This window comes from Pieris brassicae, chromosome W (assembly GCF_905147105.1).
Source record: "Pieris brassicae chromosome W, ilPieBrab1.1, whole genome shotgun sequence".
NCBI lineage: Eukaryota > Metazoa > Arthropoda > Insecta > Lepidoptera > Pieridae > Pieris > Pieris brassicae.
This window is the reverse complement of record NC_059679.1, coordinates 107,726-122,053: the sequence shown is the minus strand read 5'-3', so window position 1 is coordinate 122,053 and position 14,328 is coordinate 107,726. Positions and strand designations below refer to the sequence as shown.

At 42.1% G+C, this 14,328-nt stretch overlaps 1 long non-coding RNA gene across 1 annotated transcript; it reads right to left on the bottom strand.

Annotated features, from left to right (window-relative positions):
• Nucleotides 1-6,579: 6,579 nt before the first annotated feature.
• Nucleotides 6,580-11,398, bottom strand: LOC123718315. Its single transcript, XR_006754990.1, has 4 exons — nt 11,047-11,398; nt 9,643-9,821; nt 8,063-8,222; nt 6,580-7,641 (listed from the first exon to the last, which is right to left on the bottom strand). It is a non-coding gene; the product is annotated as an uncharacterized LOC123718315 (long non-coding RNA).
• Nucleotides 11,399-14,328: the final 2,930 nt, after the last annotated feature.

The following is a 14,328-nucleotide window of genomic DNA, read 5'->3' as shown; positions in this document are numbered from 1 at the left end:
TAAACCCTTGAATAAATTCACGGCATTTTCTATCCGATCCCCTAGCTCGTAACAGTATGTTTGTAACAAATTGGCTCAAAAAGTACTGGACCGATTTTAAAAATTCTTTCACCATTTGAATGCTACATTATCGCTGATTGCTATAAGCTTATACATTTACAAGAAGCACCAGCTGACTGCACATCCAACAAAAAGTGGTACCTGCCTCATTTTCCAGTGGTTCACCCCCTTAAAAAGAAGCTAAGAATTGTCTTCGACGCTGCGGCTAAATACAATGGAGTCAGCCTCAACGACGTTCTGCTGTCCGGTCCGGACTTACTGCAGTCAATATTTGGAGTGCTACTTCGCTTCCGTCAAGGTCCCGTAGCGGTAGCGGCCGATATAAAAGAAATGTTTCTGCAGGTGAAAATATCTGCAGAAGATAGAGACAGTCTCAGGTTCCTATGGCGGAAAGACAAGGAAGCGCCAGTGAAGGAATATAGAATGTCATCGGTGATTTTTGGAGCTGCGTCGTCGCCTTGCACCGCGATTTATATAAAAAACAAGAATGCAAAGGCCTTCTTCTTCTTCTTCAATCTCCTACGGGCTGGTTAGGTCGGTGACAAACCTCACCTCCGCTATCACCAGCGGAGACACACCACATATTAGGGCAAACCATTAGCTTAGGTACTCACTACACTTAGGCAACTAGGTACACACACCCGTCGTCAACCTGTTGGCTTCCCGCCAACAGAATGGCGTCCGGGGATCCACCCCCTGACTTGAGAAAAATACTGCTCTTTCTCCAAGAGCGCTTCCCCGACGCTTTGCGGGCTTTTAACGAGTCCGAAACCGCGGATTCGCCGCGTTCCCCATCGCCGTCGCCGCGTAAGGCGAAGAAAAATGCCTCCGCGAAGGCATCAAAACTCGTTACCCGCCCTCGCTCGCGCTCGCGCTCACCATTCCCTGAAGTGGGAAGCGCCAGCGATGAGGAGACGGGTTTAAATTCACGCCCGTCATCGGTCATGTCGACCCAATCCACTCCGGCGTTAGCGGCCGACGAAGCCGCACAAAATTCATCTTCCGAGAGCGACGGCTTTCAAACCGTCGGCCGGAAGAAGAAGCGTTCGGCCAACGGCAGTCCCCCCGCCAAAAGGCCCACTCAAGCCGCCAACCCTCCGAAGAGGGATCTTAGTTCCCTCTTATCGGGAAAACCCGCGCCCCAATCCAATCCAAGTCCAATCGGACCTCACTGAGCAGGGATACCCCGTAAGGGATGTATTCCGCATGCTCAAGAGAACAACCAAAGAAGAGTACGACATGGTACTCGTTGTCCTCGATCCCACCCCGAGTGGGAAAAAGATATTTAGCCTGAGAGAGTGTTGCAAGCTCTCGGGGCTGAGGGTTGAAACCCCCCTCAAACACTCCTTCACACGACAGTGTCACCGCTGTCAACTCTACGGGCATGCGGCCCGTAACTGTTTCGCTAGGGCACGGTGCGTAAAGTGCCTAGGCGACCACGGCACGGCGGACTGCAAAAGAACGCTTCCGTGCGCTGAGCCGCCGGCGTGCGTGCTTTGCGGGCAACAGGGCCACCCAGCGAATTATCGCGGGTGACCTCGTGCCCCCAAGGCGCATAAGCCGGCGTCTGGGCGCACGGCGGGGCGCGATGCGGTCCGTCGCGGCGCGGGAGCAAAGCCCACGTACGCGCCGGCCCCACCTCCTAGGAATAGTGCCTGGACCAAGCCCCCCGTTACGGAGGGCCCTCCCCAGCTCACGTCAGAGGCCTTCCCGCCTCTGCCAACAAAATCGGCACCCGTAAAGCCTTCCCAGGCGCCGGCGCCGACCCCCGTCATAACGGAGAGGCCCACACGCAAGGTGAGCCCTCCGGCTAAAGCCCTCAGCCACACGGCGGAGGCCGTGAATCCGGAATCAGAAAAGGTCCGCGACGCCTTAAATCTCGCGTTTAGTATCGTAGACGCGCTAGACATAGACGCTCTTGTCGCCTTCTCCGAGGCTTTCAAATCCGCCAACAACGCGGAAGACAAGAAGCAACTTGTAATCGAGCACGTCCAGCTCCTTAAGTCCGTGCGACAATTTGCAGACTCCACCACACCGCAATAGCTACGACCACGTCTAGGATCAAGGCTCGATCACTGTCCGTAGTGACTTTTAATGCAAACGGTTTCCAGCCGCAGGCAGATTTGGTTCGAGATTTCCTCGTTCGCCACCAAATAGATATTTTCCTAGTACAGGAATCTTTCCTCAAGCCCAGCGTTCACGCTCCCAGATTCGCGAATTACAACGTAGTGCGAAACGACCGACCTACGGCGAAAGGCGGTACGCTCATTTATTATAGACGAGCGCTTCACTGCTCGCCGTTAGACCCGCCCTCCCTTACCAATATAGAGTGCTCTGTGTTGCGCGTAGCCATGACCGGCCATCAGCCGATTATTATCGCGTCGGTGTACCTCCCTCCCGCCAAGGACATACTAGAGAGCGATCTCAGAACCCTGTTTGCGATGGGCCCCTCGGTCTTATTAGTCGGGGATCTCAATAGCAAACACGGGGACTGGAATAGTTCAAAACAAAACCCTAATGGGTTAGCCCTCAATAGGCTTATAGACGTGCTCAATTTCAACGTCATTGCCCCCATACAACCGACTCGCCGTGGCATAACAGGCAACGGCCTTCTCTCAACGGACGTCATAGACGTAGCGGTTTTACGTAACGTGGCACTACAGCCGCGAATCGTAGAGACGTTACACGAGTTAGACTCGGATCACTTCCCGGTTCACTTTGAATTCGGCCCTCCTAACACTCGAGAGAAGAGGTTCAAGTCCATTGTCGACTGGCAGAAGTTAGACGAGGCCCTCAAGCCCGCCGACACCTCTGCCCTCCCAAATGTCCCCGACAATTTAGTCTCGTCCGCTCACGCGTTAGACGCGATCTCCTCGGTCACTAATCACATTCAGACCAAGGTCGCCGAGTCGTCCCGGAAGGTCCCAGATGAGTTCGCTCAACGCTGGGAGCTTCCCCCGGACGCGAGGCGTCTATTGACCGAGAAGAACGCGGCGACTCGCGCCTTCGCCAGAGCACCGACCGATGAAAACCGCAGAGCACTCCGCGCCTCGCAGCGCCGAGTCAAAGAGCGCATGCGGGAAATTAGAAACGAACGCTGGGACCGTCTTACCAGCGAATTGTCACCTTCGCACACGGCCTATTGGTCTCTCGCGCGTTCCCTAAAAACCGACACGGTGGCGTCCATGCCCCCTCTCAAGCGTCCAAATCTGCCTGACGCATTCGACGACGACGAAAAAGCCGAGTGCTTAGCCGTCAACCTAGTGGAGCAGTGCACCCCGTATCTCGATCATAGCGACCCGGCGCACGTCGAACACGTGAACCGCGAGGTCGACCGCATCGTAGCACTGCCCCTCCCTCCCGAGCCGCTCCCTCCTACGTCGATCGCCGAGGTCAAAACTCTAATAAAGAGTTCACTGCCTCGTAAATCTCCAGGTCTCGACTCCATCTCGAACAAGGTCCTCCGGTGCCTCCCGCCCCATCTGATATGCCTACTAGTGTCCATTTTCAATTGCCTCCTTGAAAACTGCACCTTCCCGGCGCAGTGGAAAGAGGCCATTGTCATTGGTATTCACAAACCAGGCAAACCCCGTAACAACCCCACCAGTTACCGCCCTATCAGCCTTCTCAATACGCTTAGCAAGCTTTACGAGAAGGTACTTAAAAAGCGCCTCCTAGACTTTGCCCTAGATAAGGGGCTCATTCCCGATGAGCAGTTTGGCTTCAGGCCGGCCCACTCGTGCGTTCATCAAGTCCATCGAATCACGGAGCACATCCTCTCCGGGATGAATAGCTCCCTGAAACCGAGAGCCACGGGTGCGCTCTTCTTCGACATAGCGAAAGCTTTCGACAAGGTCTGGCACAACGGCTTGGTTTACAAGCTCTACCACCTTAATGTGCCACTAAGACTCGTGCGTATCGTACACGACTTCTTGTCCGACCGCTCAATGCGCTATCGCGTAGAAGGAACGTTATCGTCTCCTCGCCCCATCATGGCCGGAGTCCCTCAGGGCTCGGTCCTCTCGCCCCTTCTGTTCACGCTGTATACCGGCGACATCCCTAGGGCTCCCAATGTGGAGCTAGCCCTCTATGCCGATGACACCGCTCTCTATACCACCCATAAAGATAGAGGTGTCATTGTGGACAGACTCCAGACCGCTACCACGTCGTTAGGCGAATGGTTTCGGAAATGGGGCTTCCAAATAAATCCCGAGAAAAGCGTAGCAGTTCTCTTTGCCAGGGGCAACCCCGGTGCTATCGCTAGGGATAAATTTCACCTCAAGACAGAGGTAACCCTATACGGGCAAGCCATTCCATGGCAAAAGTCCGTTAAATATCTAGGAGTCACGCTCGATAGCGGCATGTCTTTCCGAAAGCACATAGCCGCCGTTCGCAAGAAGGCCCATTTTGTCCTCTCTCGCCTTCATTTCCTCCTAAATAAAAGGAGTCAAATGTCTCTAAGACACAAGGTCACCCTGTACAAGGCCTGCATCCGACCGTGCATGACATACGCTAGCGTAGTCTTTGCGCATTGTGCCCCCTCCTATATACACCGACTACAGGTGCTTCAGTCGCGATTCATGAGAATCGCGACCGGTGCGCCCTTCTATGTGAGAAACGTCGATCTCCACCATGACCTGGAGCTCCCTACCATAGCCCAATGGATGAAGTTGGCGTCCACACGCCACTTTGACAAGGCTAAACACCATCCCAATCCGCTGGTGCGTAATAGCATCAACTATTACCCCTTCCCGACAAAAAAGGCTCGTAGGAGGCCCCGACACATACTAACGGATCCGGACGATCCAATTACTGTAGCAAACAATAAATTAAATGCCGCCCGCGCGGCCAATAATAAAAATAGCCAATCACAGATTAGGGTAAAAAACCGCCTTCACCGGGGAAGGCGAGGACCTTTACTTCGCACTTCGCTCACTACAGTGAGCTTCCGTCCTGCCCTTCAGGCGATTGACCGCCCCGCGACGGCCCAAGCCGAGGTTCGAGTCTCACAGGAGACGCCTTTGCGCTAGCCGCGGGATAAAACGCCATTCTGGCCGAGCTACGCTCGCCAAAACAGCCCGAGCTGAGCTGTAAAGGCCCTTAAGGCCAACAGCGAGATTCCATTCTCAAAAAAAAAAAAAAATAATAATTTTGGCGACTCTATAATTATAAGATAAATAAGAATATATTTGGCAGGGCATAAGTAGAAATTGAGTATGAGTTATAAGTTCGATGAGAATATTGTTGATAGCTTATAAGTAGAAATTAAGTATGTGTTATAAGTTCTATAATTAAAATATGTAAATAATTTAAGTATGAAAAATGGTTAATAAATAAATGAACAAATGCTTCGCCGAACAAAAGGGTCGCATAGCTCTCGTCGCGGTATACCGGCGCAGATGTTTGTAAGCGCAGCTCTCGTCGCGGTATACTGTTCGAGTACTTAAGCTCGGCGAGATCTACGCAAAATTCTCTTTCCTCTCTCCTCTGACTACGAACTGGGACCCACGAATAATCGGCGAAGCAAGAAACAAGATCAAGGCGCAGTTTCATTTCAAGACAACCTCAAACAATTACGCACTAGCAGGGGTGCGTGGGTTAAGGCGGTGCCAGCACTACGTCAAACCGTCTTGACAAAACGTACGAAGTCAATCCCCACCGGTATACAAAACCGCGCCGAGGAACTTTAGTTACTGCACGGGCGTATTCAAACGACATAAACGTAACGACGACTTAAACGTTATATCCCGTGCAGGCCCGAGTACCTGAGGTGTCGTAGGGATTGGCAACAATAGCGGTACGTACGAAGTCAATCCCCACCGGTATTCAAAGCCGCGCCGAGGAACTTTGGTTACTGCACGGGTGTTTTCAAACGAACACATAAACGTATTATCCCGTGCAGGCTTGAGTCTCTGAGGCGTCGTGGAGGTTGGCATTCAACAGAGATAGAGAAATAAACTTTATTAAATTGAGATATACAATTTATTATCTTGAGATATAAACTTTATCAAATTGAGATAAAAACTTTATTAAATTGAGATATAAACTTTATTAAACTGTGATCTAAACTTTATTAAATTGAGATATAAACTTGATTAAATTGAGATATAAACTTTATTAAATTGAGATATAAACTTTATTTAATTGTGATATAAACTTCATTTAATTGAGAAATAAACTTTATTAAATTGAACTATAAACTTTATTTAATTGTGATATAAACTTTATTTAATTGAGAAATAAACTTTATTAAATTGATATATAAACTTTATTAAATTGAGATATAAACTTTATTTAAATGTGATATAAACTTTATTTAATTGAGAAATAAACTTTATTAAATTGAGCTATAAACTTTATTTAATTGTGATATAAACTTTATTTAATTGAGAAATAAACTTTATTAAATTGAGATATAAACTTTATTAAATTGTGATATAAACTTCATTTAATTGAGAAATAAACTTTATTTAATTGTGATATAAACTTTATTTAATTGAGAAATAAACTTTATTAAATTGAGATATAAACTTTATTAAATTGAGTTATAAACTTTAACCCTGGGCCCCGTGAATATAAAGGTCCCCCAGTCCCCACTGAAAACAATAGACAATAAAAAAAATTAAACTTACACACGCAAGCCCTGGGCGGTGATTAATTTAAACTTTTTTAATCGCGTTATTTGTGTGTCTAAACAATAATGCAAAAATTTAACCTTTTTTGTGATCCGCTTTGCTAAGCAAGTCTAAGTTTCTTACGAACGTTTCTTGTAGAGTTTTATAATAAATAAAATTATTTTTATTCAATATAAGTACATATACAATGTTTAATATCCAGCTCTTGTATAAAAACTAAATACTTAATTCCATAACAACGTCTTTTAAATTACAAGTTTGATGTTTTTAAAACTGTCTACAAGAATCTTATCTTTTTTTTTAAAACATAACCCTAACATATAACAGAACAATGTCAACTGAGTCGGCTATAAATATTTTATATATTCATAGAATCATATTAATTCCACGTTATTAAAGGATTAATTCGTGTTTTGTACGAGTTATTGTAATTTTATAATTGGAATCTTAATTATTAAAGACGTGCGCGAAAAGCCCTTATCTCGTACCTCGACTGCCTCCACACAACTCCATCCTCAGCTCTGGCATAAGGGCATCATAATTGTCCTAATTAGGTGAGACCCCGACTTCTGCCATCACCCCTCCCTACCATTAACAGTTCGAGATTATTCCGTTTTCTCCTGGCAATTTGGCCTAAGCATTTGTAAATGATAGTTGACAGTCTAGTGGTGATTTAGAGTTGGTTGAAAATGGATTTATTAATTTTGCTGTCCATGGTATCTGCAACATTCTCATCCAACCTCGAATGTCGAGTCGTTAATTTAGTAAAGATATATTTTAGTTTAGTATTCGAACGAGGTGGTATCGTAATTGTAGGTCTTCATAATAGCGTCGACCCAGTTGTACACCTGTGGTACATTCGTGAAGGCGACTGGAATACCATACCACCACATCTGTATCCCAGAACGACCAATCCCACCACAGCGAAGCGAGTGCCTTCAGACGACTGGAACATAACATAATATAATATAACAAATTAGTTGCGAAATTTCGTTATAAATATATATAAAACAAAGTCAACAGTGAAACAATCGTAAAACGCTTTTGCTCTTAAGTCTCAATAGATAAATTGCTGTTATGTAAATCATTTATTTCTAAATTATTTATACTGAATACACAACAACAATGTTTAGATCGTCGAATTGGAAAAAAAAATTAAATTTGATCTATATGTCGCGGCCAACTAGCTTAATTAGTCGCCAGTTAAACGACGCCGTTTAGTAAAAAGGTTAGGCTGTTAATTGAACGGCTAATTAAGCTAGTTGGCTGCGACATATACATCTGTTTGTATAGATAATGTACTGATCCTAGTGATAATAGCCATTAAGTGGTACTTTATAAAATTCGGCAAACTACTCTATACTTACGGGTATAGGACATATGAGGGGTGAGCCACCATCTTCCTTACAATTACTTAAACCGATAACTCCTCCTGCGCACGTCAGGGGGTCGTCCATATTATAGGCAGATCCTACAATAGGTCGGAAGGCCCTTTCACATACAGACTTGTCCAATAGTGATAGATATCTAAAAAAATGAAACAATAAATTAACCAATATTTTCTTATACGGGCGAGTGTTACGATAAAATGTCCATCGATGGCCTAGTAGACTGGAAAAGTCCCATGCTCCCTAAGTGGAGCAGAGGGCATGCAGCGTAAAAGACCAGTCTGATCAGTCCTGGGCGGCTCTTTGAATTTTTCTCCACGTTCCTCCGCCTCTGCAATGATGCTTCGTTGCCAGGTCTGTTTTGGGCGTTTCGTTTCCTGTTTCCTTGAGTATTCCAGTAGAGGCCTCGATTAGCAATACGACTTAGATCCCTCCGGAGCTTATGGCCCACCCATTTCCACTTTCGGCGTTTTATGTACCTGTCAATTGGCACCTCCCATAGCTGATGGTTAGAGATTCTCTCGGGCAAGAATATTCCAAAGAATATTCAAAAAGGCAGCGGTTTACAAAGACCTGCAGTTGTTTGTGGTGCTCTTTGTAACTTTCCACGTCTCAAAACCATACAGAAACACGATCTTTATGTTGGATAGGAAGAGTTTGAGTGTTCAGACTTAACCCCTCATGGGCCACCATGTTCTATCTTTAGCGGATAGATGGTGTAAATTAAATGCCCAGATACTTAATATATTAATATAAATCAAAAAAGGATGCGAATTGTACAATGATCGTAGGTCAAGTGACATGAGTAGACAGATTTGTATGAATGATTCTTCATATCTTCAAGCGCCTGATGCGGGTGACGGCAATGTTCCCGCGATGGTGTTTTGGCATATTTCCACAGACGTTAAGTCTGGACATTGTGCATGACTCGTTAACTAAACGTTACGGTAAATATATGAAAAGTTATATCTAGCGAGAGCTTTGAGTGTCAATAAATTAACATTTGCCTAAAGTTTCCAACGATATCTCAAACCTGCGACAACAATCAGTACGATGACGTCCTGAGTCGCGCTAACAAAAAGCAAAAACCGAATAAAGGGACCGACGAATAAGTGAGCGGGGCAGAAAACAAGATACACAGATAAAAGATGGACTTTAAAGACAACTATATAGAAAAGACCAAGGAAAAGGAGAAGAGAGCATCCTCAAAAAAGGTGGATAGAAGATATAGAAGTGTTAACAGGAAGCGAATGGAGAAAAATTGTTATAGACAGAGATATCACCTTTTCACGGGGAAAAGGTACTGAAGGAAGTCGGAATATCAAATAACAAGAAAACGGACCTTGGCGGGCATATCGACTACTGGTACTGGAATCTATTACGAAGGTTGGACATTGGAAACTGGCTGATATAATTATTTTTGACAGTAGAGATGTGGGGTCTTTCTGCATCTTCTACCGCATCAACCATCCGATGCCGAAATCCTTTGTTCGAAAACTAGTGTCACAAGATTCGTTCTCACGCGCAGGCGATGTGCAAAGTCCATAGGAGACGCTTACTTTTTTCAACATGACAGCATACTCGTCCTTATTAAAGTTCTTTTGGCACCACCCCTTGCTGTAGCACTCAGTCCCATGTGGTGGCATTTTACTTTCCAAACACGCGGTCCCAATGTGAGGGATGGACATGTCGAATGGCGTTTGCAATATTAACAATGCCGCGTTGTTTTTGAACTGACCTGAAAAAATATATTAAATAAAAACCAAAAAACCAGTGACGCTTCCAGCTTTTAGTTGGGCCTCAGATGAAGGTCGACGGCATCGAGGTAAAATGCATATAGTCTATTGGGTTCGAACTTACGACTTCAGAATTGAGAGTCGCACGCTGAAGTTACTAGGCCAACACTGCTGTTTAAATCAAATAACAAGGATTATGTATTTATATTAATTAAATAATGAACGCATCTTTTTAAAAGGAATGTATTTTGTCAAACAATTTGCGCAAGTAAGCGTATATAAGAACGAATTGCTGTTCATTTGTCTCCCTAAATCGAGAATGTCTTAGCAATTTGACTTTTCATCTTGAAATATTTATATATAATAATAGTTCCTTATATATTGAGGTTGTGAAGGAAGGAAGGCCATGGCGAGTCAAACCGCTGACTGGCTTTCAATGCCTGAGTGGCTGAGATTAAGGAGTTGTTTATAACCATAGCAGTGTTGGCCTAGTGGCTTCAGCTTGCGACGCTCATCTCTGAGGTCGTAGGTTCGATCCCCGGCTGTGCACCAATGGATTTTCTTTTTATGTGCGCTCGAAAGGTGAATGAAAACATCGTGAGGTAAACGACTTGCCATAGACCCAAAAAGTCAAAGGCGTGCCTCAGGCACAGAAGGCTGATCACCTACTTACCTTTTTAATTTACTAATGATCATGAAACAGATACAGAAATCTGAGGCCCAGACCTAAAAAGGTTGTAGCGCCATTGATTTTTTTATTTATAACAGTAGCCTTGCCATTATAGGTATCACTATAGGCTATTTGAAATATCACCTGTGGTATTATAAAATACGGTCACGTGTTTTCATATATTTTATTGTGTTTACAAAAGTAATAAGTCATCTATCGAACATTTTGTGATTTATAAAATTTGTACGCGTTTACGCAGGCTCTGATTGGCACACACAGAACGACACAAATAAGTGGCGTCTTTTAGGTGAAAAGCACGGAAATATAAAGAACACTACAAAAAGCAAAATGATAAAGTGTACGGGCACAGTTCTAAAGAAGCTGCTCAAGTGGTCGGAAAGGTACAACTACAACTAGGTTACTAATATAATGTCAATAAAAACTTGCAACACCTAGCATTGGAAACACTTCGATACCGCAATTCAAGAAATGACTCGTAATGTTAGTCGTACATTTGGATTCTACACTAAAGACAGGGTTGGACAGAACATACTTACAAACGTAATTAACGGTATAATTTGTCATTGGGCATCGATTCTGTTGGAACACACGTTCTCTTCAGTGACAATATTCCAAAATAAAATCATGGCTCTGATACACATAAAGCATTGCAACTAACTCGAATAAACATCAGTGGCATCGTTAATCCACTCATAATCGAATCCACGCTTTCCAGCAGCGCTAGGCCACCCTAGAAATAATGAATTAGTTAATAGCCAGAAAGCAAAATTGTCCAGGTAGATTTCGAGATCGAGAGAAATTGTGTTATAAAAAGAAGTCATCAAGAGTTAAGAACTTGTGAGTTTGTGCGATGAGTATCTCTATTGAAAAAAATGAAGAAGGAATAACATTCTTAATCCTTAGGAAACAAGATCTATTTAAACTTAAATCAGAATTTAAAAAAAAAACACGTAATAACAGAGCACGCACATTTCAGCGTTTCAATGTTATGAATTGAAACTAAAATGTTCACTTGTTTGTTACAATTCAATTCATTTATTTTACCTGAAAAACAAATACTCAGTAACGCAATATATTGAATGAAAAGTGACGTAAGTACTTCACAAGACAGAATTATGAATGCACGACTTTTATGGCTTGCCATACTTCTAATCTCACATAATAGTATTTTTATTAAAATTCAAATGTATCTCCTGAAATGACTCACTGTGGTAGCATACAACAAACTAAGACTCATACAACACATAATAAGTGCAGCTACAACCATTTGCTCAGCAAATCTGTAAAATTTATTAAATTAATTATTAAAGTAATCATTAAAACCAAATTTTACTCAAGTGAAACTTCTTTTGTTTTTAGTTACGCGTCACATTATTCCGTTACGTGTGTACACTAGTACACGCGTAATGGAACTTCTTTTTCGAAAATTGTTCTGCAGCTTTACAGAAATTGGTTAAATAAAGTTAAATTAGATAAAGTTTAACAAAAGGCTTTTATTATCATAGACATGAATACAAATAATACAATTATTTGATTAATTAAGAAGAAAGAGAGAAAGAAGAAGAATTTCATTAATTGTAATATAATTATTACTATCATTGTTATCGTTATTATATATTTTTGTTATTAATGGCTTCGAATTATTATATACCTAATCTTTTAAGAAAGAGTACTTACACCAATTTCACTTTATATTCAAATATGTATGCAGAACCGTTTTAAGTGATAAGTAGGCAATGGTCATATTATATGAAATTGCAAGACTACTAAATACCACCGTTGTCAGAAAAAAAAACCAGTTAATAAGCGTCAAATATTTATACAATACCTATGTGAAATTGTGTTGTGTTTGTGCCTGTGGCCACGTGATGCACTACGATGCATTTAAAAGAATTGTGCGCCATGGCCAGGGGGGGATCTACTTAATATAATATTATCTAGATTAAATCATTTATTTGCAAAGGATGTGCTACAATCCGGTATTTACAATATTTTCAAACTCCCATCCTTATATGGCAAGACTGCCCGTTTTGGATCAATGGTGCGCGCGTCGCAGATTGAAGAAAAAACTCGAAAATGAAATAAACAATTTAACGAAAATAGAATATATATATGGGATATATTAGAATGGGGACCTCGGCGACAACTGCAAGAACACCCAAGACTCACTCACGCAATTTTTGAAAACAAACAGTGTCTCACAACACCACGAGCACACTTTTGTGAAATACATTTCGCAAGAAACCAATTTTTTATTGGTTCTTGATTGTAGCCTTGCTAGCTATATTTTTCGTAAACGAAAAACTCCTATCCTTGAAGTAGGAAGCTAAGTAAAAGATTTAGATGTACACTTACAATAAATGCGAATATTTATGGATTGATACGCATTTGGTATACATTGGTATCATCTATAAAGTTCCTGTAATGGAAATACTAATTAAAACCACAAGCGCTCTTATAAATAAATACCAAATAGATATTGTTTATGGTAACAATGAGTTTGACGGAATATTAATCGCTTATTTAAAATTTATGAGGCTACTAAATACTTCACTCATGTACAAACATGAAAAATGCAACAATCAGTGGTATAAAATGAATAAATCAGTGACGCTACAACCTTTTTAGGTCTGGGTCCAGTGCCGGATTAAGCTAGCGCGGGGCCTGCAGCAAATTCTATTAAGAGGCCCTTGGTTTGCTTTAGTTTCACAAGTTTAGGATATTGAATAAAACAAAACCGTTACGAATAAATATTTTTGTTGAATATAGAGCAAATCATGCTCTCAACAAAGTGAGATGATAAAGAAGTTCTTATAAAAAAAACTTGCCACTTGAAAGGTAGATGCTGGTCTAAAGACATCGATTATAATTAAACATTATAACATCACGACAGAAAGTTTGTAAAATACCAACTTATCTTCAACGATTTGACGTGACGAAATCGAGTTTTAGATTTTTAAGTGGAAGTGAAGCAAGATATATTACGCTCATATGTAATATTTTTTTATTACGATAAAGTTAAATTAGCACGTTGGAGGGCGGGGCCCCCACATTCGCGAGCCCGTAGCATTTGCTACTCTTGTTATATGGCTAATCCGGCACTATGCGTAGTTACGGTAACAAATCATCGTGATTAATCCAGCATCGCACAATCTATGACATATGTTAGGTAGCTACTAGAGATGATTCGATACGCGTTAAATATAAACAGTCACAAGCTTGTGTAATAATTAAATTTAAAAAATAATAACTGTTAATAATTAAAATTAACATTGATTGATAAGATCGTTGTAATTCTGTAATTTATATAAAGTAGCTGATAAGGTAGTCATTAATTAGCCATGGTTTTGAGAAAGCTATCTCCGGAACGGTTAGAGATATCGCTGCTGCAGTGCTGCTTTACAAACTTTTTTTTTGTTTCGGTCAGCCGTGAGCAAGTTAGGTTGCGGAACGAAACGTGGATCGAGTAGATTTTAGATAACAAGTAGCATTCATTCCAAATTAAAAAAAAACACCAAAGCACTAATGTGAATGTAAATTCAAATTCACACAGCAAAGTACTTTTTAATATCATTCGAAATTCGAAAATTACACCAAAGCACAATCGGAGATGATTCGATAGTTATAATAAATTTTAAATTCCAAAAATACATCAAAGCACTAATTGACATAATTCGAAATTCAAACCGCTACTCCAGATCACTACTCGACATGATCCGAAAAAGGAAAACGCGTGACTGACCTTTAGAAATCATTTTATTGATAAATTATTTTCTTATCATATAACCTATTTATATCGGAACGCTTGTTGTTGTGAC